This window comes from Gavia stellata, chromosome 3, assembly GCF_030936135.1.
Source record: "Gavia stellata isolate bGavSte3 chromosome 3, bGavSte3.hap2, whole genome shotgun sequence".
Lineage (NCBI taxonomy): Eukaryota > Metazoa > Chordata > Aves > Gaviiformes > Gaviidae > Gavia > Gavia stellata.
Window position 1 is genome coordinate 53,398,215 of NC_082596.1, and position 27,946 is coordinate 53,426,160.

At 38.3% G+C, this 27,946-nt stretch overlaps 1 protein-coding gene across 1 annotated transcript in view; it reads right to left on the bottom strand.

The window, feature by feature from the left end:
* Positions 1-27,946, bottom strand: part of YES1 (YES proto-oncogene 1, Src family tyrosine kinase) — a 53,482-nt gene that overhangs the window by 18,126 nt on the left and 7,410 nt on the right. The gene's annotated exons all lie outside the window — the stretch shown is intronic.

The following is a 27,946-nucleotide window of genomic DNA, read 5'->3' on the forward strand; positions in this document are numbered from 1 at the left end:
TGAGAATGAGAGGAAAAAAAAGAGTTCATCTCCATGTTGCATCTTTTGATTGTTAACACAGAAGATTCCCAAAAGGTTACCAAAAATGCTGATTTATTACTGTTTAAAAAAAAAACAAAACAAACCCCAGCAATTGCTACTACATGCAGACTATAAACTCCAATGAAAAAGTGTTCTGGAATAAAATCTATGCCATTCCCAGACTAGAGAAGACCTAATTATTTTCCCTTACAATATCACATACTAGCAGCACATTTGGATTATTCTTCATCCCAGTTCCTTGGTGGACTGTAAATGGTAAAAAAGAAAAAAAAGAAGGAAAAAAAAAGAGGGAATCAGGCAGCAGACGAGGAAAAGACACTGAAGGCTTCTATAGCAGGGTGGAAGGGGAAACAGATGTGACAAATCCAGCGTCGATTATATGAAGCAAATCCAAAGCAATTACACAAAGAAAATGAGTAGGGCATCCCTTCTTTCTTTTTTAAGCACCTGTGCAATAAGGTCCTGACCTGCTGGTGGTAATACCACTACTATCTTTAAAGATGTAGAGAAGTTTTCATCCATTGCCAGCCCCCCAAATACAATTCACAAACAATCCTGGGATATTCAGAGCCACAGGATAGGGTTAAGCTCTAGTGTCTAACTAGAATTAAAAAAAAATTAGAAGAAGAGTAATTAAAACATCTGTAGTAGTTTAGAAGCTGAACTGTGCCCGGATAGGTGACAATTTATAGCCCTGACAGCCCAAGATTGCCACCAACTCCCACTACAGGCAGACTGTGCCAGAGCTGTTTACCACGGGGACACCTATTACCCGCTGACAGAGGTAATCAGAGAGGAGACATGTTGCCAACAATTAAAATGATTGTGCCTTAAGAAGTCACCACCTGCCATTTATCAGGTGGTGACAACTGATACCCCAGCTGGGAAACAAATCAGGAAGAAAACAGGAGTCTATCAGATGCAGCACTAGTCTGGTATGAAAATTCCTGTATTCTTGAGGGGGAAAGAAAAGTTTAAAATCTACTTTAACTTCAAAAGTAGAAACCTCCATAAAAATAGGAAATCAACTGCTCCACCTTCTCTAATGACTCAGTTAAAACAAAAAAACCAGCAGCAGTCTGAAAACATTAAAAATATGTCTTTTGATAACTACAGTTCCATGAACTCTAACAATTAGGGAAACATGATGTTTCCCATTGTGTGTCTATTTTTTTCCTTTTCAATTCTTTCTTATCTTATTAACTATTAGACACAGAAATATAGAACGAAGTAAAACTTACTAAACAAATACTGTCTTAACAGTCATACTGAGAGAAACTAATTCCCTCTGTATAACTAATCATTACAATAGTAAAGATACTGTGATTTTTCTCAAGAACTGTGAATCAGTTCCTGGAAAGAAGATCCATAGCCAGTGAAACACCATATGAAATTTACTGCTCATAAAAATTAACAATATTCACCCTGTCAATTCAGCCCCTAATGCTGTAATGTAGTACAATTACTGGTGCAGAAACAAGCAGCAAAGTCAAATAACTGTATTTTTACAAATCTCATCTGAGAGTTTTACACAGAACAATGAATCATTGCAAAACCACACCTTATCCTTTTTTTTCTTACTTCTGATACTATTATTGCCAACTTATTAATTGTACACAAACATTAACAGAACGAGACTCAAATACATGCATGAAGAATGTAATGTGTCTAAATACCTTACAAATCTACAGTAGAAAAGCCAGTTATTAATTCACGATACAAATAGATCAAACACCTAATCACATCCTTTTAATTTCTCTGCCACTGCAAATAGACACTGTCATTTGAACCACTTTTTTTTGGCCATGTGACTGTCTATTGCAAATTCTTGCCTTACTCTGAGGCCTATTTCTTTGATTCTCTTTAAAAAACTGCAATCAAAGTTTTCTGCTAGCACTAAGTCCAACCATCTTTGCAAATGTCTCTGTTAATAGCACTGATTCCCTGCCAACTTTCAACCAAAGCTGAGCATCATACAAAATTCAAAAGTCCAGCACACTACTTATGTTAGTAAAGTAGATTAAAAGGGAAAGGTATGAACATTTGTACCATCAAGTGTAAATATTTTTCCTCTGTTACTTCCGGCTTTTGGTTAACTTGTAACAGGCTGATAAGACTTCAAGATTCAAAAAAAGAAAAAGACAGAAGCCAATTTACCAATTCTGGTAAACCCGCTGGATTCTGCCCCTGGTATTGCTGATTTGACCAAATGGCTGGTGACAAGGCTACCCTGTACTGAAATTATAACTAGTATCACCCATACGTGCTCACACACTTAAGCTGTGGTTAGCAGCAAAAAGTTACCATTCTATACTTGAGTACTGCAAAGAAAAGCCCTTACTGAAGACTAGAATTCATTCCAGAGAAATACATTCAGCCTCTCCCTTGCTTCTCCCCTCCCCTCCCACTTCACTGTTAAGGTAATCTTCTTTCAGGGGTTAAAGAGATTAACAACAGAGATTCAATCAGCACTTCAAAGAGGAAGACATTCAGAAATAGGCAGACAAAAATTTAAAAGCTCTACTTTTATAACTGCATACCCACAAAACAAAATTAAGGAAGCAAACTCCTTAGCTTTTAGAAGTCAAAAATCATAGGTGGAACTTACTATAATTACTGTGTATGCATTTATGAGAAGGAATTACAGGAATGAGAAGATGACGTAAGCCAAGAGTGAAGAGTAGGGAAGAGAAAAATGATTGCCCACACCATGTGGGAAAATAAACACCAAATCAACGACTTATTACTCTTTAGTCTTGTAATAAATTACTGGATAGAGAAAAAAATCCCTAAGCAGCTGATATGCAATGTTGGATTTGATTATTCCTGTACTGTATTTGTTATTAAAAATTTATGCGACTGAAATAACTTACAACTATTTTCATCATCCTTCATCTGACCAGCAACAAAATATTAAGGAATACATTTCTGTCATAAAATTCATGTCTGTCTCTCTCTGAAGCACTGAACTCTTTTTAGAAACAGATACAGATGAGAAGATCCTGTTTGCTCTGCAGAAGTCCATCTACTCAAAGAAATGCTGGCCCAAGATATGTTATTCACAAACCACTAATCCATTCCTATTAGTTAAATAATTATTTTAGATCAGACTGGTGTCTGATGCAAACTACACCGGTATCTTCAGCAGCTTGTTCTTTCTTTGAAACAAATATTCTCCTGTTCTTATCAGCATGCCCACATGTTTGGTGGGCAGGTAAGGAGTCAGGTCTATCAGGAAACCATATTTGGAAAGGTATGAACTAAAAGCACAGATGCCTTGTTTTACTTTCTAGATGAAAACAATCCTATGTTAGAATGTTTTCAAGAAGAAACAGAACCTAAAATGATTACTGGAAGGACAACTGAAGGTTAGCAGGATGCTCACAAAAATCAATAGAAGAACAAGAGTACTCCAGGAAGTAGTCATCAAATGAGATTTTAGTGACATCTAATTTGACTTGGGCTTTTTGGAGAAGTCATACAAAGGGCAAAAGTTCATTGCAGTTTAATACTCTACAAACACCTCAGACAATGACAGAGGACCCTTAATAACCCCTCTGCCAAACAAGAGAGCTCCAAGAAAGTCAATGCTGCCCTCTTATCTTCCCAACTCGTTTTATAGCAGAGTGCCAGATCATGAGGAAAGCTTCGTTCAACAGCAACTGAAAAGTGTGGCCAGTAAAGTCTTCATGTTATTTTTTTTTTTTCTGCCTTCCTTTCAGAAGGATGACCTACCAGCCCAAGAAAAACAAGTTTTTCCTCAAGAGCCATCATATCCTAGGATACTGACAAACGGTTCCCTCAGTGTCTGCAGCCTCGTCTGTCCACCCTAGAGAGGTAGGTGTCACAAGGGAACCACTCGTTTGTCCAATGCATCTTTGCTCTTTCCAGTTGATAGTTACAGAAGTTATCTACTCACTGGTTCCTTGGGACACAAGGTTCTTGGGAATGCTTCAAGAAAGGTCTCCTACTGGCATGAAGGAAGAAGCTAGAGCTTTCTTTGAAAGAGATGATTTTAACTCAGGTGGATGAACTGACAATCTGTTACAGCTAGCTACCTCAGAGCAAAGCAGTCCGCAGACGCCTCTAAACTCCATAGTCACTTTTCCCCCCATACTCTACCCATCGGCATCAAGATTTTGAGGGCCAGAGATTAGCCTCTGAAACCCCGAAGACCAAAAGCTGGGAGAGCCTCATGTTCGTTTCACTTGCTGTCACTGATCTGATAGCAAAAACCAAGGAAAAAAAATGAGGAGTTTCCCTTTGGGGCCAGCTGGAGGTATTCTTCTGATCTTTCACTTCTATTAAGATTCAGCACTTCCCCAGATGCCTTCTGGAGGCTTCATCATGATGTAAGGCTGTCAGCAACAGCCGCACAGAGCCATTCTGACATGCCGCAAAGCGAAAGACACTGTAGGAAGTTGTTCTCTTTTCAACCTCTAGACTAAACTGGGTACTAAAACCGCACAAGAACTGAATGCAAGAGGTAGGGCAAAGGAAAAAAAATCACTAAGGGGAAGGGTGGGTCACAGCATTTCTTTTTACCATTCCTTTTAATTACCGAAATTGTTCATACAGACAAAAAGAGCACCTAAGTAATTTTTCACTATGAAGAAAGAGTCAAGTCAGAAGAACAAGCAAGTCAAAACTCTTTCCAGAAGAATAAAGCAAGACTGAAAATATCCTCCTGCCTTAAAAAAAAAACAAAAACGAACAAAAACCCAAAAACTAACAAAACCAAACACCCCGTGCCTCATAACATAAAAAAGAATTTTGAGGTTCTCAAATTGCTAATAGAAAGATGAAAAAAATATTGAAGATATCCACTGCTACTCTATCTTCGCTTCTCAGTGTTAGAAAAAAACAAAAATAACTTGTTTCTGTCGAGAAAAGAAGCACCTTCGCTTCTCAAAAGTGAAACAAATGTATTTTTAAAAGATCCTCTTAACTTTCAACTAAAGTAATGATTTAAAGTTATTAAAATTTCATGCAATGATGAAGACAGGATATTCTGTGGAAAGTTCGCTAATGGATCCATTAGCTGACAGCTGGCTATTTGCTCAAACAAGTGCAGAGCTGACTCCATATGTCACCAGAGACATGCAACCTACACTGGCTTTTCGTACACTAGGCAAACAACGCAGAGCATCCACCAAAACAGGTGGTATCGAAAACTCATTTATTAGAAGTGACATAGACTGAAAGAAACAAACTCAACCAGAAAAGAGGCTAACAACCCCTTTGGCTAATAACTATAACATCCAACTAATTCAGTTCATCTTTAAGAGGTCAGTGCTTTGGTATGAAAATACGGGTAAGCTTTTTTTTTGGTCTACAAAGCAATCCACCATGTTTGTAAAGGAAAATACACTGAAGAATGACTGTGTGTTCTTTGCAGAATATAAGCAATTTTTAAAAATTATGCTGGTTTTATCATGTGATAGAATTTATATTTTATGAGCTGTCATAAATTGCAAAGTTTGCTTATTTTACTATGAACAACCCATGGCATTTCGAAGAATGACGTTCTACTGGATTCAGTTTTATAATTAGCAATAACATTAGTGTAACGAGACCTTAGAGAGTCTGTATCATTATGCATTTAAAGTGCAACTGACATGACCTTGTAATTAATGATCTAATAAGAAGCAAAAAGTGAAGATAAAGGAAGCAGCATTAAAAAAAAGACACTGAAGCAAGGATTTAGGTTACTAGAATTTCAGTATTTACCACACATCTACTTGCAGTTCTATCCAGAAAAATAACTATAAAACAGCACTACTAGACCTTATATTGCCTATACACCAAAATTATATTTAAAAGTAAAGAAACATCCTCTTCATTACTGACTAATGCAATCTGAAATTTTTGATCCTAATGTTTCTACAGACCAAACCCTACTTTCAACATGACCATACAAACAAATTCAAGGAAAAAATCTGGGGCTGCTGTGATAATGCTTTTGATTTCATAGAAGCAGAACAAACCCCAGCTTGTTTGCTAATAAAGCTACAGCTAGCAAAACCCATGTAGCAAACAGAGGATGCTGCACAAAGAGAGAAAAAACAATGAGTATAAAACTGCTTATCTAGTTGGACATTTTGTATTTCAGAGTTAAAAGCTGTTGCAAATATTACATATTTCTGCTCTAGCTCATACTTTTTAAAAAGAAATCAGATTTTAAATTTGCATTACATTAATGATTGAGCCTGACCCTTCTACTGGAGGAGCTAGTTACCTGGCTGACAAGTTCACTACAACAACTGCGCTCTGAGGGAATACCAGATCTCAAAACACTACCTGGAAAATTAGGATGAGCAAGAAATCTGTAAGAAAGAATAAGGTCCTTCAATCCTTCATATCATTCCATGATTTCTTGACTTTTTTTTGGAATTGTAGACAAGAAGTTTGATGGAAGCATGGTTCCTCTGAGGTTTGAACAGCTTACACATGGGAGACTTGCTCAGATATTATCAGCCTTTGGACATAGTATCTATGAAGGAGACTGAGGATTTCCAGACTTCCAATTTGAATGGTCTCAGACAAAGGCTTCTCTCCTGAAGAAACACCTCCTGTCTTTGTTGGAACTAACAGGTAGGAGAAGGAGCTGCCCCAGCAGGCAGTACAACCCTCATCCCAATCCACACCAGGCCCCATCAAGCAACTGCAAGGTCCCATTGGATGTCAGGTTACAAAGTTGAAGGAAAATTTTAACTACTTCAATAAGTTATAACAAATAAAGTGGAATTAAGGATTATCAGTGAGGCAAAGTCAGGAGAGATGCGAGCACTCTTCAGTTTTCCCTCTAGTGACATCCTCCTTTTATCTGGACAAAACATGTAGGATCTCCTCCCACTCACTGCGTATTTGGACAGCTGAATCTGTAGAGGTGGTTTTTCATTTCAAAGACAGGCAAAGGATGCAGGAGCATATTGGAGAAAATGATCATGTCAGGGGATGATGCATACTGGCTCTGCAAAAGACACACTCATAAAATTGTGCTTATTTATAATCAGAGTTTTGCCTACACTATCTGAGGTATTGTAGGTTTCCTTTCACCAGATGTTTTATGAAAGCATAGAAGAAAAGGTGGGTTTTTTTTTAAACTAGTAAGCGTTCAGGAAAGACAGGCTAGAAGTGGGAGAAAGCAAGCCTACTGTAACTTAAAAGACACTTCTAATCAAAGGAAAAATTTTAGGAGAAACTTTAGGAAAAATTTCTTCACTGAAAGCATTGTTAGACATTGGAACAGGCTGCCCAGGGAGGTCGTTGAGTCACCATCCCTGGAGGTATTTAAAAGACGTATGAATGAGGCACTTAGGGACATAGTTCAGTGGTGGACTTAGCAGTGTTAGGTTAATGGTTGGACTTACAGTCTTAAAGGTCTTTTCCAACCTAAACGATTCTATGAAAGAAGATCTAGTTCAGTATACCGTCTTCAATAGCGGCCTTTGCCTCTAACCAGAAGCTCCTCCTTCACCACAGGCCTGGCATGGACTCTGACAACTAATAAGGTTTTCTCTTTGTAGGAAGAAGGACCAGCAGCAGATGCCTTGGAAGATGAGAGGAGCAGGATGAGTACAGACTGAGACTTCCCCAACCTCCATCAATCTGTAGCTCAGAAAGTCCACAGTCAGATGGAGACAAAGGACTCAGCTACATGAGAAAAGTCCTACAGGTGTGACCTAGCTTATTAATTTAAACTAATGTGGCTATGTTGATGCAACATTTGCACAGGATTTGCATTCCAGTATATCTTTACTTGAATTGGTTTATGCTGCTTGGTTTAAATCAGAATAATTATATCCAAGGAAATAAAAGTAGTTATTGCTGTAATTAGATAGATTCAAACATTGTAACTTTCTGTTCTAGACAAGGCTTCTGAAAACCCACAGGAGGTGAGTGTCACAGCTAAGACCTGGACTGAGATCTTCCAAGTGCGACTGTAGCAGCCTGACTTTTAGTCTGATACACCTGAGAAAGCCTTCCTCATCCAAGCTGTTCAAGCGTCTGAAGCAGCACACTTCCATCATCAACCTCCTTGCCTTAGAGTTGCTCACATGAGAAATCTCCATTCAGCTGGAAGCTGCCCACCTTGTGCACAAGACAACAGAAAGCACAAAAGAAAGAAGCAGCTGGGTGGAAAAAACCAAACAAAAAAATACCCAACACCCCAAACCCACCTGCAGTAGGCACAGAGCCTAGCTGGGGGTACCAGCCAGAGGGAGCTGCTTCTAACTTCCACAATGCAGCAGAGAACATATTTGTCAAATTTAAATGTTTAAAGTTCATTTTAAAAACATACCAATTGCTAAATAGAACTTTTATTCTAAGAAAGTTTATTTTCAGGGCCTATTCTGAATTTTCAGTGAGTTTTCAAGCATATTGTTCATATTCAGAAAGAGTAAAAAGTAATTTGTGCTTTTTTGTACATCCAACAAAAAACCTGCTGACAAACCTAAAGGCAGATGATGCAAAATGGATACACAACATTGATGGATTAATTTTTTTTACTCCAGCAGTCAAGAGCACAAGGGAGAGATAAACTAAAATATAAAAATTGCAAAATCAATTTTATGTGCTGAAATAGATAATACATATACATGAGACCATTTTTAGAGTTAAAACATCTAGCCATACAATTTCAAGCCTTTACCACACAAAGACATTTTCTCTGACAACAGATGATACCACAGACAAAACAACCAATATATTGTCTAGACATCACTACTGCTGCTCCATTGTCTTGAAAGTTAAAAAACACAGTCAATGAATAACTGCAAGTAGAAAAGGACAATTCAGTTTTTTCAGTGTAATAGCTATTTTTATTTATTTGTAAATAATGACAATTATCTTAAAAATTAAAAGTCTGATATATTCAAGAAGTCTGGCCAAAAGATTGTTTCAGACTACAATAAAATGCATGTCATACCTTGTCAAAGCTATCTAGCCTATTTCAGACAGGATTTAGGAACTGATTTATAAACAGAAAGATTTTGTTTTCATTGAATCCTACCTGGAAAACAACAAAAAGTATGCCTGGTATCATAGAACGTTTTTATATATTCAGTTTTCTATTGAAGTATATTATTTCTGAAAAAGATGCCTCCAAAATTATCTAAAAAGCAACTTTTCCATATTGTTTACTAAAGTAAACTAAAGTAAACCAATATTCTGTTTTCTGGGTCTCACTGCAGGAACCATACAAACTACTTTCCCAAGGGCCATCTGCATTACAGAAAAAGTTAAGTAAAACATGGTAGAAGAACAATTTGCAGCACTTCTGTTCTGAAAAATTCTATGAAAATTTAAGAAGTAATTTCTTTCAAAGTTCAACTACACAAACTACATTTGAAAAAATGGACTAGAAAATTTGCAAGCTCCCAGAAATTCAGAGATACTGAAATTAATATGAATCTATGGTATTTTTCATCTTCTCAACTGGACATACGGCTGAAGTAGCAATTACATTTTAAGATGATAGAGCAATTGAATATCAGCAAAAATCCAGTTGCAAGTTCATTTGGTCTCTGTTAGTCAGCTTAGAAATATAAAGAAAGGAACAGTCACAGCAACTTAAAAGATGAATTTAAAAAAGACTCTTTAATAAATGACTGTTATAGCTACCCAAATTATAGCACAGAAACACTGTTAGGGAATCTCATGGAACTCAGACTTAATTAATTTGGTGTGTGTTTGACAAACTGTTACTTTGCATTTGCACATACCTGCTTTGTACAGATGAATTTTCCCAGCTACTGTTTGCCAGATGTCATCCTAAGTTGAAAGTAAATTCCCCTTTATTCTCAAGCTATTTTATCTAAATATAACTGACATGATTAACATGTTAACAAAAATCAGTAATTAAAGTATTTAAATCAAATTACTGACAAAATGTTGCTGCTCATTTATTCAAGGGCCACATACCCAGATCTCCTTCAGCAATTAGTTCTTTGCTGAACAACAGGAATTTCAAGAAGCCAGCTGGAAAATATCAACCTTTTGACTAAAACAAAAAGTAAAATTATGTACAAACAATTACAGCCACACTGTTCTTCATGATTCAATACCTTGTTTTCCTTTATACATAAAAACAAGTGAAAAGTATAATTAAATTGCAAAGAAATGCAAAATTAAAAAAAAAAGTAAGATGACACCTGCTAAAGAATACCCTTAATAAAAGGGAAGAGCTGGATGATGTTTTAACTAAACAAGAATTATTACCCTAATAGCTATCATTACTGCTGTTATATTGCTTTCTATACTGACAAATATAATAGTATTCATAGGTAAGAAGACGAGGAGAAATTACTTTAATCAGCTTGTCAGGCATCTTGCATAATAGAGGCCATAAGGCTGCCCTAAATTAATTTATCTTTTTTTATTGTTTTGAATGTACACCCATGCTCAAATTCATTCAAAGTGACCTGTTATGGAAAGTCCACCCACACTGGACAAGTCCTAAATTTTAAATGCAGTAACCCTCACGTCCCATCTGAATTTAATGCCAACATCCAGCCAGCAATCTTGTTACACCTTTGCCTTGGAGCCCTACCACCACCCCATTTCTGTTCCCTGTGTAAGTAGATCACAGCTCTCTCTAACATTCCCCTTGGCAAGACTGATGCAGTCCCACTAAACTCCAGTCTAGCAATTGGCTTTCCCACCACTCCATTCACCTCATATTCTCCAAGGTCACCCAGTTTTTTCATTGCCTCCCATTAACAGGGATCACCAGGAACAGACATGGTATTCCAGGTAAGGGGTATTTCTTAACCGTTCTTTCATAGAATCACAGAATGGTTTGGGTTGGAAGGGACCTTCAAAGATCATCTCATTCCAGTCCCCATGGCCATAGGCAGAGACATCTTTCACTGATCAGGTTGCTAAAAGTCCTATCCAACCTGACCTTGAACATTTCCAATGATATGGCATCCACAACTTCTCTGGGCAGCCTCTTCCAGTGTCTCACCATCCTCACTGTACAAAATTTCTTCCTTATATGTAATGTAAATCTACCCTCTTTCAGTTTAAAACTGTTACCCCTTGTCCTGTCACTACAGGCCCTGGTAAAAAGTCTCGCTCCATCTTTCTTATAAGCTCCCTTTATATATTGAAAGGCCACAATAAGTCTCGCCGAAGCCTTCTCTTCTCTGGGCCGAACAACCCCAACTCTTTCAGCCTTTCTTCATATGAGAGGTGTTCCACCCCTCTAATAATTTTTGTGGCCCTCCTCTGGACCCGCTCTAACAGGTCCATGTCTTTGTTGTACTGGGGACTCCAGAGCTGGATGCAGTACTCCAGATAGGGTCTCTCAAGAGTGGAACAGAGGGAGAGAATTACCTCCCTCGACCTGCTGGCCACGCTTCTTTTGTTGCAGCCCAGGATATGGTTGGCTTTCTGGGCTGCAAGCGCACATTGCCGGCTCATGTCCAATTTTTCACCCACCAGTATTCCCAAGTCCTCTGCAGGACTGCTCTCAATCCCTTCATCCCCCAGTCTGTACTGATGCTGGGGATTGCCCTGGCCCAGGTGCAGGACCTTGCACTTGACCTCGTTGAACTTCATGATGTTCACATAGGCCCATTGGAGATTCTAGTATTTATTTTGGCAGCAGCCACTGTCTCATGATTCTCAGGTCTTTCTCAGTACTGCTTTAGAGCAGAAATTTCCACATCCTGAAAGTATGGCCCACATCCTTCTTGCTAGAACTATGACGATACATTTTGCTGTATTAAACAGGCATGACTCTCAACTAATCTGGATTACTCCAATTGTGGAGCTGAGAGACAAATTTGGAAAAAAACCCAAATCTATCACGCATCTGAAAATGGTGACAACAGGACACAGTAAAAGTCTCACCATTACCCTACCCAGGGCTTCTTACACTTATCTTCAATACCCCATTGCCCTGTTTATCATCTTCCCTACAAGCACCTGGCACTATGTTTTGCAACGTGCATGGAGCTCAGCCACACAGCAACTCTACCTTCCAAGCTCATCTGGTTCTGCAGGAGAAAGACATTTCTGCTGCACCTCAGCAAGCATATCGCAGAAGGAAAGCGCACACTTTCCTCTTGTCCTGGGGGCCAGAACTGGCTTATTTGTAGGTTACAGTCACTCATCCCAGGCGAGGGTTGGCTCCTGCAAAGTCGGTGTATCCTCTGTCTTCAACAGAAAAGTTTTGTTCCAAATGTGGGCACTTTGCTAGTGATTTTGTGAGCCTGCTACCAAAAAAAAAAACCAAGAAAAATCTTAATTCTTTGCTTTCAAAACCAAGGAGTTACTTTCCCTCACGTTCATGTTGTTTCATTTGCCTAAGGAATCAAAATACGCAACTCTTTCCAGCTCCAGACTAGCAATTAGAGTGACTTGTATGGGGTGTACCAAGCCTGCAATGATGGCATGTAATGGAAAACCACATAGCGTTCACTTCCCATTCGTTGTTGGTTTTCCTTTAGACTTATTTTCTGCTGATTTTTCCTCTACCACTTAAAACTGTTGAAAGGGCTTTAGACACAGTTCATAAGAGCATTTCTGAAAAAGATGTCAATGAAAAAGACAAACTTTTCCTGAGGGTGTTCTTATTTGATGGAGTGAAACAAGAGGGAACCATCTCAGCATCTCCTGCGATGGGGAGGTTTATCAAAATACAATTCAAAAAAAAAACAGTGAAGTCTTCAGACATCTTCTAAGGATACATTAAAGATGACATCAGTTTTCTGTTCATCTTTTTAAAAGGTTTTCCATATTAGGCAATGGGCCTTCCCTCTAATTTAGCATTTCCCAGCTCAGATTACTCCCTACCATGCAGGCAACAATGCAAGAGTGAACCATCCAGCAGCACGTAGAAAACATTCAGTCACTACTCTCCGAAGATGTGCAAAAAGAACACAGCTGATAACTTTGATAAGTTAGCTGCTGTACAGCACAGAAAATAAACCAGGAATAGATGAGAGAAGGGTGTGAAGAGATGCTAGAGCAACAACTAGAGTGCTAGGAGTTCTCTCTAAAAAAGAAGCAGAATATTAGTAATTAAAAAAACAAAAGAGCAACAGAAAGTAGTTTTGACATATTTCATGTAGGTAAATACTGTTAACCTGCAATAGGGTATACCACAGCGCAAAGACATCCTTCAGTTTTTATTGACAGGTTCAGATAATGCTCTTCTAAATAGGTAAGTAAAATGCCTTGGCCATTTTGGTTTTTCAATCACTCTGCTACCTTGTCTTCAGGAGCACATAACATATATTTAAAGATTCTCTTCAGGCAAAGTAACTACTGTTTAGTAGCAAATGTTCTTGTTCCTAACCAGTAAGCAGAGCTTTTAGCAATACTCTTGTGACTCCAAAAGTATTGCCAGAAGGAAGGACAATTTCCATTTCAATTAAATGTTAAAGGTAGAAACACTTAAGGTTGGGGGGAAGATATTGGGGATTCAGCAGAAGTGTGCATGTCAAACAACTTATTCCTCAGTAACTTCCACAAGTTGTTTACATTTTGGTCACAGGTCAGAAGGATTTAATTTTGAGTAATAATGAAAGAAACAACAAATTAACAATATTTAAAGAGAATTAATGCTGCCTAAGATAGAAACATTGCAATGACAGAACTTCTCATCTTCAAAAATAAGCAGCAGGCTTAAAAGAGCATATGTACCTCGCTGCAGATTTGAACAAGCTCCAACTGAAAATTTCAATAAACCCAAGTATTTATTGAAAACAAATTAAAAAAAAAAAACATTTTAAATAATTCTATTTTATCATGTTCCCGTAAAACAGGAGAAAAGGAAGAAAGCCTTGTTTCATGTCTCTCCTGGAGGGCTGGGGAGAGGTATTTTAAGTGCTTTTATGTGGTTTTCTTATTCATTTCAGTGTTCTGGTTCTTCTTATACTGATCTAAACTAATGGTTTACAAATACGTAAAAACTCGTTATTTGTCACTTCTCATAAGCTTAAACAGGAAGCTGTATCTGAGAGAAAGTTAGAGGTGTTCCTTATCCAGCAGAAATATGATTTCTTTGCTAAGCCTCAAATCTTCTGAACTTCAAAAATTCCATAAGTCCTCACCAGTTTTATAAACTTAATGCTTCTAAACGTCATCTTTCAAGCAGGAAGCAATATAATACTATCATCCCACAGGTTAGCTTTAAGAATCAATTTTGCATATTTTTAAACACTCTCCTAAACTAAACACGAAATGAATCTGCTGAAAAACAGGTTCTGCTGTTTGGAGCAATTTGTGGATTGCTCGCTGCCAGAATCCACTGCTATTCACGAAGAATAATACTAAAAGTGATAACCCTGAGGCTGAGCAGTATTAGTAGAAACCTTCAGCCACCAGAGGAGTGGCATAATTCAATGGTGATGGGTCTAATTCAATGGTGATGGGTAAGATCTGCACAATATAGCACTAAACCCCAAACACACTGTAAGAAGAAAGGAAAAACCAGGAGGAAGTAACTTCCTTGGAACAGTCTATAGGGAAGGAGTAGGTAGCACTTCATATTTCTATCAAATACTGTTGTAACGCAACATGAAGAAGGGATATTGTCCCCAAGTAAAGACCTACTTGATATCAAGTGGAGAGCTCAGCAATTGCTCCTTATCACACAAACTGGCAGGTTTGAATTTGCTGCTCATACAACATCTAGCATTAAATTGCCAGACTAAGGATGGGGAGAATTATCCAGCCATTCCCAACTGGTAGAGACTACTGGGTTTTTTAAGTCCCTTCCTGCAGGAAAGGCATTTTTTTCTAGGAGAGTCTGGCAATTTCTATTTGACAAATGCTCTGTTAGTGTTAAGGAAGGGCTGGCGATGTGCTGCATCTGTCCTCATATCTTCCTGTAGCATGTCATAGCTGTGACTTCTGCCTTTTGCTATTTTTGTTAGAGAGCCAAGAACTGTTTTATATCCTTGTCAGTACAAGTAAGGAGTCCACACAATATCTATACAGCATCCAGTTCTCCCAGTTAGGAACCCCAATAATCCTTCAGTTCCAAGTTTCCAACCAGTGATTTCCCCTAAGCTCCCAGTGAAGAACTCCTCTTCCCCCTGTGTTTGTATCTGGTGGAGGAAAATGTTTGAAGAATACAGGTTTCCATGATACACATAATCTGAAATGTTGTTGTGAGTTATTTTCTAATCCCAAACTACTTTTCTAGACTGTTCAGGCTGATGTAGAAAATAAAAAAACTACTCACTTTAATGTAAAAAAACAAAATCAAACCACAACAAACTTGACAGACCTCCACCAGCCTTTGATATATAACTGAACATAAGTATAATTAATAGGATAGAAAAATAGAAGTGGTACAACAGCAATGGGATTATAATAATTTCTTATTTTTGATTCCGTTATAAGGATAGAGTCTGATGACAGGATGTGATCAGTGTGATCAAGAAGATAAAGTTGCCATAAACTATGACATAAAAAGCAGAGTTCCCAAAAAGAAAGAAAGAGAAAACGGGAGATTGCCACTGACAGGAATCAAGACCTATAAACAGGAAAAAAAAATAAGTGGCGGGGGGTGGGGGTGTGTGAAGAGTTTTCAAGCATGGCAGTGAACAAGCATGGCACAGCACGAAAAGTACTTTAGAAGGATACCAGTCATTGCAAGTGTCTGCTCCAGACAAACAGAAACAAAAACTAAGGAAGGTACCCACACCGCCTACCTTTTGGTCCTGAAAATTTGAAGGCTGGATCACCTTACACAGGCTTCCTGTACAACCAGTGGAGAGACACAGGCTCCTCTAGAGGAGCAATGATTTTAAGGACACCTAAATATTTTTTTTCATCCCTATCATTTAAAAGAAAGCTTAGAGCAGAAAGAAAATTGCATTATATGCCCTGCTCTACTCATTATGCTAGTCACCATCATCATCCCCCCCATGCCAAAAATCAAACCAGCTGGCAAGAAGACTAGTCAGATAGCGTCACAGAGCTAGATGCTTAGAAATTAGGCAATGTGAATATACCCTACTTGTTAAATTTCAAATCTGCCATAAAAGCAGAGCAGCTTCAAACAACACCAAATATGACACAGGCTACAGTGCTGATTTTAAATCTCTGAAACCTAATTCATGGAAGAAAACAAAAGACTTCTACTCAATTGCCATGCCAGTCAAGCCAGTGTCCTTTTAAATAAATCCCTAGTTTAAACTAATGACTCTTATATGCAGTAATGGACTTCAGGTGGAATTCATCTTCCAAATTTAGACATCCATCTGGGGGCGAGATGAATCATGCAGTGAAAGGGCTTATTTCTCTCCACTGACTATAAAGGGAGCCTACAGAACTACCTCATGTATAGGCAGCCAAAGCTGGCATTCACCAACCTGTCTCCCAATAGCTAATGCTCAAGTTTCTGTTGCATACCATGCCTAATGGTCGCCTTCTATCACTGAATCAAAAGATTAGGCTAGAAAAGTTTTCTTTCAACAAGGTGAGAAGCAACACTGCCCTAAATTAGCATCTGGAATTAGCTTAAATTGTATGTAAACATCAGTAGTCACTATTTTCCCCTTGCACAAGAGTTAGAGGTCTGTTCGAGGAATAATAAGCACACCTTTCAAATAAACCCCCCCCACTTCTGGCATCTGTACAAATTTTAACACCTGTTGAATATGAAAGAACTATTTTAAAATACTGCAACCACATATAGAAAGCTATCCAGAAGCCCTTATCTTCATAAAATGATGTGTAACTGGATGAAAATATATTACTAAGTCTAATTGCCTAATTACTAATTGCCTAAACTCAGCCTAAACTTTAGGGATGTTTCTACAGAAAGCGGGGACTTAGAATTCAAAAAATCAGTAACACAGTAAAGTATACTACTAAATCAAAATAATCTATTAAGATTGAACTAAACAGTAAAAGTCTTCTATGATTTGCACAGCTGCCACCTTAACAAAAGGAACAGGGCAGCTATATTAAATAGCAGCCTCTTGTTTCAAATGGTGTGAATCTTTTCAAATGCAGTATTTCTGTCCAGCACAATGTCCTCTAATATTACTTCTCCATTTACAAGTAGAGAGGTCCCTTGATTATTTCAATAGTCACTACAGACACAAAGAATTATATTTTTATCGATAAGCTGGTCACATACAACAGAGAGATGGGGGGCTTAGGACGTCTGGGGGAGGGAAGGGCAATACAAAATCACCGCAAAGGAGTCTGAAGGGAGAGCAGAAATACCCAGCCTACAGACAGCCCGGACCATGCATTTGTTCGATCAATACCCACTCAAAAATGCCTCTTCCTTAAAACACCTCTTTTCCTAAAGGTCCTCTATTGTGTGAGAAGTGCATGAGAGAAATGTGATTAGAAGTGCATCCATCACATGACCAAAAAGTACTATGCAGCAGTAAGAGGCCAAAATCAGGAAATTAAGCCACCAACTGACATGTACCTGCAGTCCTAACCCTGCCCTGAACATGACTCTTGCTTCATGGGGATTTTATATTTCGGTGGCACATACAAGGTGACACAAAGAGAAAAATATGTAGCCAGTGGCCCTAAAACACCCCTTAAATAGGTTACTGCTCCATTTTGGGCCAAAGTTTTGAGTGCTACCAGTAGAAAGGATTCTGAAAAACAAGTAAGAGAAATTTTTAAAAAAAAGGGGAGGGGGGCAGGCTTTATAACAAAGGAATGGCTGTACTGAGCAAGACCCAAAGGTCCATGCCCATTCAAATACCCTCTCATTAACCGCAGCCAATAATAGATACCGAGTGAAGTGGGTAAGAACACAATAAATATATAGTAATACTTCCCCAGAATACTCCCTGAGCCCCCCAGTTCACAGAAACAGGATTTCCTGAACAAGAATAGGTATTTGCATTTGATTATTCTTCTTCCATGAAACAGCAGTTTCCCTCTGCACTGATGTAATGTTTAGCCTCCTTAAATTCCTGAGGCAAGAAATTCTATAGCTTAATTACACGTTCTGTCAAGAACCACCTCCTTTTGCCTGTTTTCAACTCATCAGCTGCTAGTTTCATTAGATACCTCTTAGTGTGTGTGCGCACTAAAAAAAGACAGTGAATAAACACTCCCTATTTATGTCCTGTTGGCTACTGAACACTTTGCAGGATTCTGTCATACCACTTTTTGGTCACCATTTCTACCCTAATGAATTCATCCTGCTCCTCTTACAGAAGTTGTTTCATATTTGCTCTTCCTTAAAACTTCAACTACATTCTTTTTGAGAAAATTACAGGGTTAGGGGTGAGTGGGGCAGAACTATATAAAATAATTAATTTCAAATTTTTTTTTTAAAACAATATAGTCATTATTCTTCCTTTCTTTCCTAACCATTTCTAGTGGCAATAGTCAGCTCTGAGCTCATCTGTTGAGATGCGAAGGTAAGCTTGCTCCTCCCCACCTTCAAATACACCACATGAAGCTATTTACGGGAAATTTCATCTGCCATTTTAACATCTGGTTGCTGAGCACTGTCAAGTCCTTGTGCAATGCTAGGGTCTGCTTTTGCACCTACTACCCACCAGTAAAGTCTGTGAGCTCACTTTTCTTCTATGTCCTTTATGAACTTGAACATTCTCCATTAACATAACCCTGGAGAATTGTTACCCAGGACCCCTCTCTATGCTATTTACTCCAATTCTCCATTTCTTATATTTCAGTCATTACTTTAAGCACATAAGGTCCTTTTCCCCTATCCTATGACTGCTTATTTTCTTCAAAATTCTTTGGGGGGCCCTTGTCAAATGCCCTTTGGAAATCCAAGTAAACTTTTTCTGTCAGATCGATCTTATTTATGTGCTTGCCTTCAAAAAACCTCCAGTGAGTTTGCAAAACATTACATCCCGTCACAGCAGGCTCTTAACTCTTCCTCAATATATCATGTTTTTCCATGTTGTCTTCATTATTATTTCGAATGATTTACTTAGTACAGTTGTCAGGCTTACTGATCTGTAGTTCCCCAGATCTCTCCTGAAGCTTTTTTTTTTTTAAAAAAAAAAAAAATCAGTCTCACATGCAGATTATAAATTTATGTATGATCTGTAATGTCATATCATAACTAGATGTTGTATTTGTTGCTTACTGTCTATAGTACAATGATCCTTGCTTGCTTGCCATTTGGCAAGCTGTACTTCCATGTGCACAAGCCTCTCTAAAGAGATGTGAGTGTTGGGGTTTTTTTGGTTTAAGCAGTATCTTTGGGAAGATCTGTACATCATAAAGATTTACTGTAACAGTAATACTACAAACATTTAGTTGTATCACAAGAACTCTCTTATCTTTCCCGTCGGTAAATGATAGTTCCATAAATATGTGCTCCTGTGCAGTAGTGGCCATTCAACTATTTAATAGCTGTCCTAATTACCAGAAAACGCAAATGGCCTTGTGAAAACACAGTTATTCATTTGCAAATGAGGTATTGTTCAAAGGGAAATATAACTTCTACCATCTTGCTAGAAGACTGGAATTGAGAACTTCTGCAGAAATTGCAACCAACAACCAGGCAACTTGAGACAAGGACTAAACCAAGACAATTTTCAATATACACAAGTATTTTTATCCTCATCAACTGTGTGAAATTTGCAGTTTTGTTTCACAAGATTTGTAAGTGCCCTCTAAATTTCATGTCCAAGTTTGCCCAATTTTTCTTCAGCATAGCATTGACTTTCATCTTATTTTCTGTTCGTAAGTCCAAAGATAAAGAGTTGAAAACAAATGAGTCCCATCTTACTAAACTGATCGGGTGCCTTTTGTAATGCAAGCTCAAATGCTAGGTTTCATTGTGGCCATATTTCCGTTGGTAATCTGTTAAACATAATAGTGTGTTTAAATCCATACGCAACTGTTTCAGCTCCTTTTTCACCTCTGTATTTTGTATTAGTCTAACAGAAGTTTGTAGTTCTAAAACCAACAGAACAACAGCATGGATTCATTAATTCAGTATGTTTAGTCAAATGTAGGCAGAAAAACAAAAAAACACCTTCTCACCACTGGTAAAGAGACCGTTGGAGCAAGTGTAGTGTTCACATTCTAAGTTTTTACAGCATTAAGAAGACAAAAAACCGACATTTTCACAGATGTTGAAAAATGACCTTTCCAAATATGAGATTAAAAAATTTCTTTGACTTAAAAGCCTCTGGTGCTGCTCAGTCTTCCAGGCTGCAGAGAAGTTAACAGTACTCAACTCCTCGCCACTGCTGCCATGGGTGTGGGGAGAGGACACAACAGACAATAAAGACATACACAGACTTGATATTAATAGCAGAAAGCAAAGAAACCCCAGAGAACAATGCAGTTGCAAAGACTAACCTCCCCTCTTCCCAAGCTGTCATAAGAAAGCCGGCAGAAACAGAAAAAAATCTGGCTGCCAAAACAAACAAACAAAAATATTCTGACTTTCAACACCTGTGTTTTGTTTCATTTCAACCACACTTACTGTTGTGGCCCTCTTAAATCCTTTCATGAAAATCACAGAACAGCTGAAGTTGGAAGGGACTTCTGGAGGATGCCTACTCCAACCCCCCTGCTCAAAGTCATGTCAATGACAGCAAGTTGCTCAGGGCTGTGTCCAGTTGGGTTTTGAGTTATCGCCAAGGATGGAGACCCCACAATGTTTTTGGACCACCTGTTCCAGCGTTGCATCACCCTTACATTAAAAAAACCCCACATTTTTTTCTTATCACACAGAAACACAGAATGATAGGGGTTGGAAGGGACCTCTGGAGATCATGTAGTCCAACCCCCCCCCCCCCACCAGAGCAGGTTCACCTAGAGCAGATTGCCCAGGAACACATCCAGGCAAGTTCTGAATATCTCCAGAGGAGACTCCACAACCCCTCTGGGCAACTTGTTCCAGTGCTCTGCCTCCCCCAAAGAAGTTCCTCCTCATGTTTAGATGGAACTTCCTGTGACCAAGTTTGTGCCCATTACCTCTTGTCCTGTTATGTTTAAATGGAATTTCCTGTATTATAATTTGTGCTTATTGCCTCTTGTCCTGTCAGTGGACACTACCAAGAGGAGCTTGGCTCTGTCCTCTTTATTCCAGCCCATCAGGTATTTATACGCATAAGATACCCCCTGAGCCTTCTCTTCTCCAGGCTGAGCAATCCTAGCTCCCTCAGGCTTTCCTCATAGGAGAGACACTCCAGACCCTTAGTGGCCCTTTGTTGGACTCTCTACAGTATGCCCATGGCTCTCTTGTACTGGGCAGCCCAGAAGCAGACACAGCACTCCAGGTGTGGCCTCACCAGTGCTGAGGAGGGGGGAAGGATCACCTCCTCAACCTGCTGGTAACTCTCTTCCTAATGCATCCAGGACACCTCTGGCTTTCTTTGCTGCAAGTGCACATTGCTGGCTCACGTACATCTTTTCCACCAGGACCCCCAGGTCCTTTTCTGCAAAGTTGCTTTCCAGTTGGTTGGAGCCTACCATATATTGGTGCCTGGGGTTGTTCCTCCCCAGGGGCAGGACTTGGCATTTCCCTTTCCTGAACTTCATGAGGTTCCTGTCAGCCAATTCCTCTGGTCTGTCAAGGTCCTTCTGGATGGCAGCACAACCCCCTGGTCTATCAACCACTCCTCACAGTTTTGAATCCTCTGCAAACTTGTTGAGGGTGCACCTCTGTGTGACCACCTAGGTCAGTAATGAAGGTGTTAAACAGTACTGGGGTCCTGAGCCCTGGGGTACACCACTAGTGACTGGCCTCTAGCTGGACTTTGTGCCACTGATGGCAACTCTTGGAGCCCGACAGTTCAGCCAGTTCCCAGTCGCTCTCACTGTTCACTCACCTGGCATGTACTTCATCAGTTTTTCTATGAGAATGCTATAGGACACCTTGCTGAAAGCCTTACTAAAGTCAAGATAAACAATGTTCACTGCTCTGCTCTCCTCTACCCAGCCATGCATCTCATCACAGAAGGTAGTCAAGCATGATTTCCCCTTCATAAATCCACGCTATGCTGACAGCTCCCAATCAACTTCTCGTCCTTCATATTTGGAAGTTATTCTAGCTCCTGTTCTTCATCTTTTCCCATCTAAGTATTTTTTTTTCTGATGTATACAATACACTTACTCATTAATAGTTGCACATCTACTAATTGGGATGTCCTTAAAGCAACTAACAATCTCATGGCACTGATTAACAAACTACTTATTCCAGCCAGGCACTGAAATAACAACGCTTCTTTTTTCTCCACAATTGTATCTAAACTAGTAGCAATGTTGTTGCAGCTGTAAATGGCCTAATGATCTCAGGGAAACAAGGAAAACACCCTCCTCCCCGCCCCCAAACACACTCACTAGCATCCGACCATCACGCCTGTAAGAATTTTTCTCTCCTTTAAACTGAGCATTTTGTTAATAGCATCATTTCTACACATCTAGTTTAATTCCCATTTTTTGTCAGGCTCTCAACAGAAGTAGCTCCTTTTCTCAGATTTCCTGGCCTCCCTGAAACAGACATCAGGAATTTCAGGGAGCCTCTTCTCCACAAGTTTTTTCCTTAAATTTTTTCACCTTCTCTCTTCCCTTCAGAAGTGCAGTGAGGACATCGCAGACCCCAAACTATGCTAAGAAAAGGCGTGTGCTTCCAGTTATCGGAGAAGAATGAATGCACAACACAAACCCCTCTGCATTCAAGTGATGGTGTACCTAGAAGGCAAGCATCCTTTCAACTTCCATGCATCAAAAAATCCTGGCCAGCAAAGCAGCAATGCTGTTTTCCTAAACTCTGTCTGGTTCTAACGGATAATTCAGTAGCTGGTTTGGCTAAAAGGTAGCCCAGCTCTGAAAGTCTTACAGTAACGGCAGGCTATAGTTGTGGTTTTATACTGTATTATACATCCGACTAAGTGTTTCAAAACACACGCTGTGGCATTAAACTGAACTGGAAGAGCAGATTACAACACAAATCCCGTATTCTTTCACCAACTTAGTGATGTACTGCCTAAAAAGAGTCCATTTTTAAAGCCGTGTTATACATTTGGTGAGGACGCATCCACTGTAGTTCCGACAGACCAAGGATGATCGTCTGACAACAGTTTCTAGGGTACTAATGCTCTCTGCAGCCTAGTGGTTGACTAAAATATTTTAAACAAATTCGGACATCCTCCCTATCAGATTATAACAATTTTCAGGCAGCTGAAGCCCTGGGCCAACGCTAGTTGACAGCATCCATTTAAAAACTCTTTCATACTTGGGCAAAGTTAAATCAACTTGGCACCCTCTCTGGTAGGCAATTGTCTCCTTAAAGTATGAGCACTATTCATCCAAGTGAATTGCTGCATTAAGGGGACAGTTGGCTGGCATGGGGAGGACGGGACTGATTGACAATGCGCCTTAGTCACAAAGAAGTTGCAGCAAGAGTTTCTAAAAACCAAAAAGCAGTTAAGACCATGAATAGATGAAGCTAGCTGAAGACGACAAAAGTACAGGATGTTTTCGGGAAGATGCTGGTGGTTCAATAAGCTTCCTAACTATGACTAATCTTAAAACAGTTCTTGTGTCTTGTTTTGTAAATTTAGCACCTCAAGTGTTTCAGACAATTTCAGTTTACTACTTAACCCCTTATCACCAGCTAAATATTGCAACAGGAGTTATTTGAGGATGTCTTTTTGCAGAGCTACATATGCTAAACAGCTAAGAGCACTGTGGATTTGCATTCTTCCCAGGGAGGGGGTTTTATTTCACATGTGAAACTTTATTAAAGAAATGCAGAACAACATTTAAGGACTCATTCTCAAATTATTCTAAGGAGATTACAATGTTCCAGCCCCGCTTCCCTTTGCGAAACTTCAAAGGCAAAGTACAAGAAAGCCATACAATGCTTAGGTGAAAATAATCGCACAGACTGTTGAATTAATTCATGGTTCCAACGGATGCAAGGAGCACCGAAAGAAAAACTTGAGGGAAGAGTGACAAACGATACACTTTACAAGTAGTATAGCAGAGTATTACGTCAGTAATCACTATGTTTGAGTTCATTTTTCAAATACTATTTCTTCATTGTTTGTGTACACAATACAGATACCATTGTGTAAAGAATAAAAAAATATGCCAAAGGTGCTACTGTCTACTGTGGAAGTCAGTGGGATTACTCTGGATACCACTGGCAAACACACTGGATAACATCCAGTCCAACTTTTGGTGTAAATTAATTACCCTCTTCCTACCTCAGCAAGACTACAGAAAGCCACTCAGGATGCCAGCCTGATGCTGAAAATACAAAGCAAGCTCCCCAAAGCCCACTCAACTGGTCACATAAAGCCTATTAAATTGGAATGGTACGTGGACCCCTTTCAGCTACTTAAGGACAAACTGCTTGAACATTTGCTAACAGTTTAGAAAGTGTTTGAGTTTTCTCATGATAAGTCTTATGCCACATAAACAAGAGTTCATAAACAGATTCTAGGTTCTGTAAAATACTTGTAGTCAAAAATAAGTGACATCTAATTCACCGCTCAGTGCAGTGAATTAGTATAACTGTACTATCTAATTAGAAGAAGAAAAACTTCCCTGATTCAACTGCTAAATTAACCTATCTGGTTGAGCTAACAGATCCAATTTAATTGCCTGTAAAGGCAGGCAACACCTCTTTGTTTTCATTTTATATTCCAATGAAGTCTACTTCAATAGAGTTGTCTCCACTTATCCCAGAGGACAATTTGGTCTTTTTGTGTAAAGCTAATCCAGCTCTCCCTGAAGTCAAGGGGAATTTTGCACTTGACTTCAGTGTGAAAAAGGATCAGGTCCTAGAACAGCAATGGTACAATATCTGTGAATAAAAATAGGTTCATATTTTTCCACTTCCTAACGAGCTAAAAACCAAAAAACAAACAAAAACCCCCAACTGATTTGGTGAAACAAACAATTAAAAAATGGAAAAAAGTCTAATTTCCATTTCAGTTTAAGACATGGGAAAAGTTGTTTTAGACAGCAAGGTTTTTTAAAAAAATATAATCCCATTCGGATTTTCTGACTTTAAAACTGTGCAGTCTAATGCTTCTGCCTTGTCTTTCAGTTTCAGAGACAGTGAGGGGGAAAAAGTAACAATCCCTCAAGTCTAGGAAACACTTTAAGAGAAGCAACAGTTTAACGACATAGTTTCCAAGCTGTAGAAATCATGCAGAAATAACACTTAAAAACTTTTCAATTCCCTGTCAGTGCAGTTAGGGTTTCCTCAAGAATGTCTTACACTGTAATTAGTCCACTGGCTCAAAAGTTTTGGCAGGTTACTGTGTTGGCCTGAAGATGATTTGACTCAGACATCTAAATTATTTGGTTACCTGGGTATACTATACTACATATAATGCAGTAAACAATGTTTACTTCGAAGTATAACAGCAAAAAAAAAAACCAAAAAACCAACAGACCTTCACAGCCAAATTAAGTCATATGCTAACTGACCACATGCCATGTTATAATGGGAAGTTACTCTTCCGATGGCATTTTTTTAATGTTCAAAGGAGAGAAAGAAATATTTTTTTTAAAATCGTAACATCAATTTATATTAAGACCCAAATTTACTGTTACGATAATCTATATTAAATTTAAAAATTATTCAATTTATGTTGTTAACCACCAAAATTTTAAACCAATTCAAACCAGCAAACCAACAGAGCTCATTCATAACCACCTGGAATCAAAATTTGAACACCTAAATACTTGAAGTAACATAAGCTGTTACAAGTATAGAAGATCCCACCCCCAATTAATATTATTTAGATAGAATCTGAGAAACATTTAGTGAAGATAAGGTTAAAAGACAGGAGATTTTTTTTCATATTTTCAAAGAAAATAAAAACTTGCAAGTATGAGATCTATTAATTCTAACATCTTAGAGGTTTTGGTCACCAAAACCTGTAAACAAATTAAAGCTAACACTCCCTTTTGTAAATAAATCCATCAAATCTAAAACAAAAAGTGTATTGTGCTTAGAATTACTGCCTTCTATATCCTTATCTAAAAGGCAACATATTATTAACTTGTACCTTAAAACAAAATGCTGGTTATTTATAAGAATTTCAATCAGAATTTCCAATTAAATGCCACTGAACACAAATTAGGAAGAAAAAAAAAAAGTCTTGCATATAATTTGGGCTTTCATTGTTTAAATAATTATATAGGTAGCTTACAAGAATTAAGATGCTTTATTATGACGTTAAACACACACGCAGAAAATCCATGCCCCTAGCAAAAAGCTAACAAGATTAGTGTAAACCTAATATATAGTTAAGTGTCAATGTAGTTTACTGACCAGTAAGACTCATCCTCTTTCTTTGGGAAAAGAATGAAGATGCACAAGTGCAAAACTAAGTTAAAATAATAATTTAAAATAACCACATAAAATCAAGGTGTCATGCTTGTTAATATAAGTCACTTTGTAATAATTCTGCTATGGCTTCACCATGTATGCACCAAATTTAAATAGTATTCTAAAGGTATGACAGACCTAAGCTAAGGAAGGGCAGTAATCAAAGAGCCGTAGATTTAATAACCAATGCAAATGAATTCCAGAATATTTAAATACACCTACTTTGTATGAACAAGTCAAACGTTTCCAGGGAAATAATTTTTCATCTATAAACTATCACTTGTCTCATTTTACATACATCATGATAACCTGAATCAATCAGTTCTACAGGTTTCCACAGTGTACAAGCTAAGAAATACTTCCTAAAATGAAAAAGGAGATTGATATCTTTAGCAAATTACATCGTATATATAATTATTCAGCAAGCTATTTGGAAAACTTATCATTTTAAATAACCTCAACCACTATAATTTATGAATTGTGTTTTATTTTAAGTGTATAACTGTACTTAAAATACAGTATAGAACTGTACTTGAAAGAAAAAAAAAAATCCATATTGCTATTGTATCTTAGCCTCTAAAGCCATATACAAGTCAGCATTTAATTTTTGTGTCTTCTGAAGTTGAGGATTTTGTACTTGCATTTTGCTCACTCATTTGAAAACCACAGAACCAAAAAAAAAGAAAAAACAAAAAACCACTCCCCCCCAACTCCCCCACACCCAAAAAAACCCAAAATCCAAACCATAATCCTTTTTTTTCCCCACCCCCTACAGCATATTAATACAGTACTTACTTTTCAAGCTTGAAAAACTGTGGCTGCTGAGAAAATAAATCTTACTGAGGAGAATTTCCCCAACTGACTAGTTGTAACAGCTCAGGAATTATCCTGGTTTTCACTTCTCTTTCCTTCATGGGTAATTGTTTTCAAAAGGAATAGTATCTTGCTCTATGCCGTAAGTGTTCCTGAATAGAGTATTTAACTTTACTATGAAAACAGAATTAAACATGGGTGTCCATAGTGAAACTAGTATACTCTTTTTCTCTCTCCAGTGCATGATTTTCAGTTAGGTACAGATGAGCTGATCTGGCCAATACTATTATAACCTTTAAACAAATATTTAACATCAGCATCAGTTAAACAAACCCCTCCCTCTCTTTGCTTTCAGGACTTTGTCATTCTATCAAAGCATCTCCTGCCTAGAACTTGATGGGGGTGGGAGGCAACACCCCAAAAACAAAACCAAAGAACACACTTTGGCAAAAATGCCAAGTATCACATGCATCAGAAATCAGAGAGCACACTTACATTTTAAGATATTACTGCTGGAAGAAAACCTGAATACTTTTTATTTAAAACAGGCAGAATCAGAACTGCCATCTGTGGCTGAAAGAACCCATTCTGAAATGTTCCCTTTAACTAAACTTCCAAAAACTTTTACTTGAGACATTAAGAATTTCTCCTGAATTGAGAGACATTTTCCTAGATTGACTTGTGGTCTGATTCATGACAGCTGTTCTTTCAGTAGGCTTTACTTAATGAACATGTGCATCAAAGAGGAGAAGCACTGTTAAGATTTAAGATAAAAACCAAAAAAACAAGAAA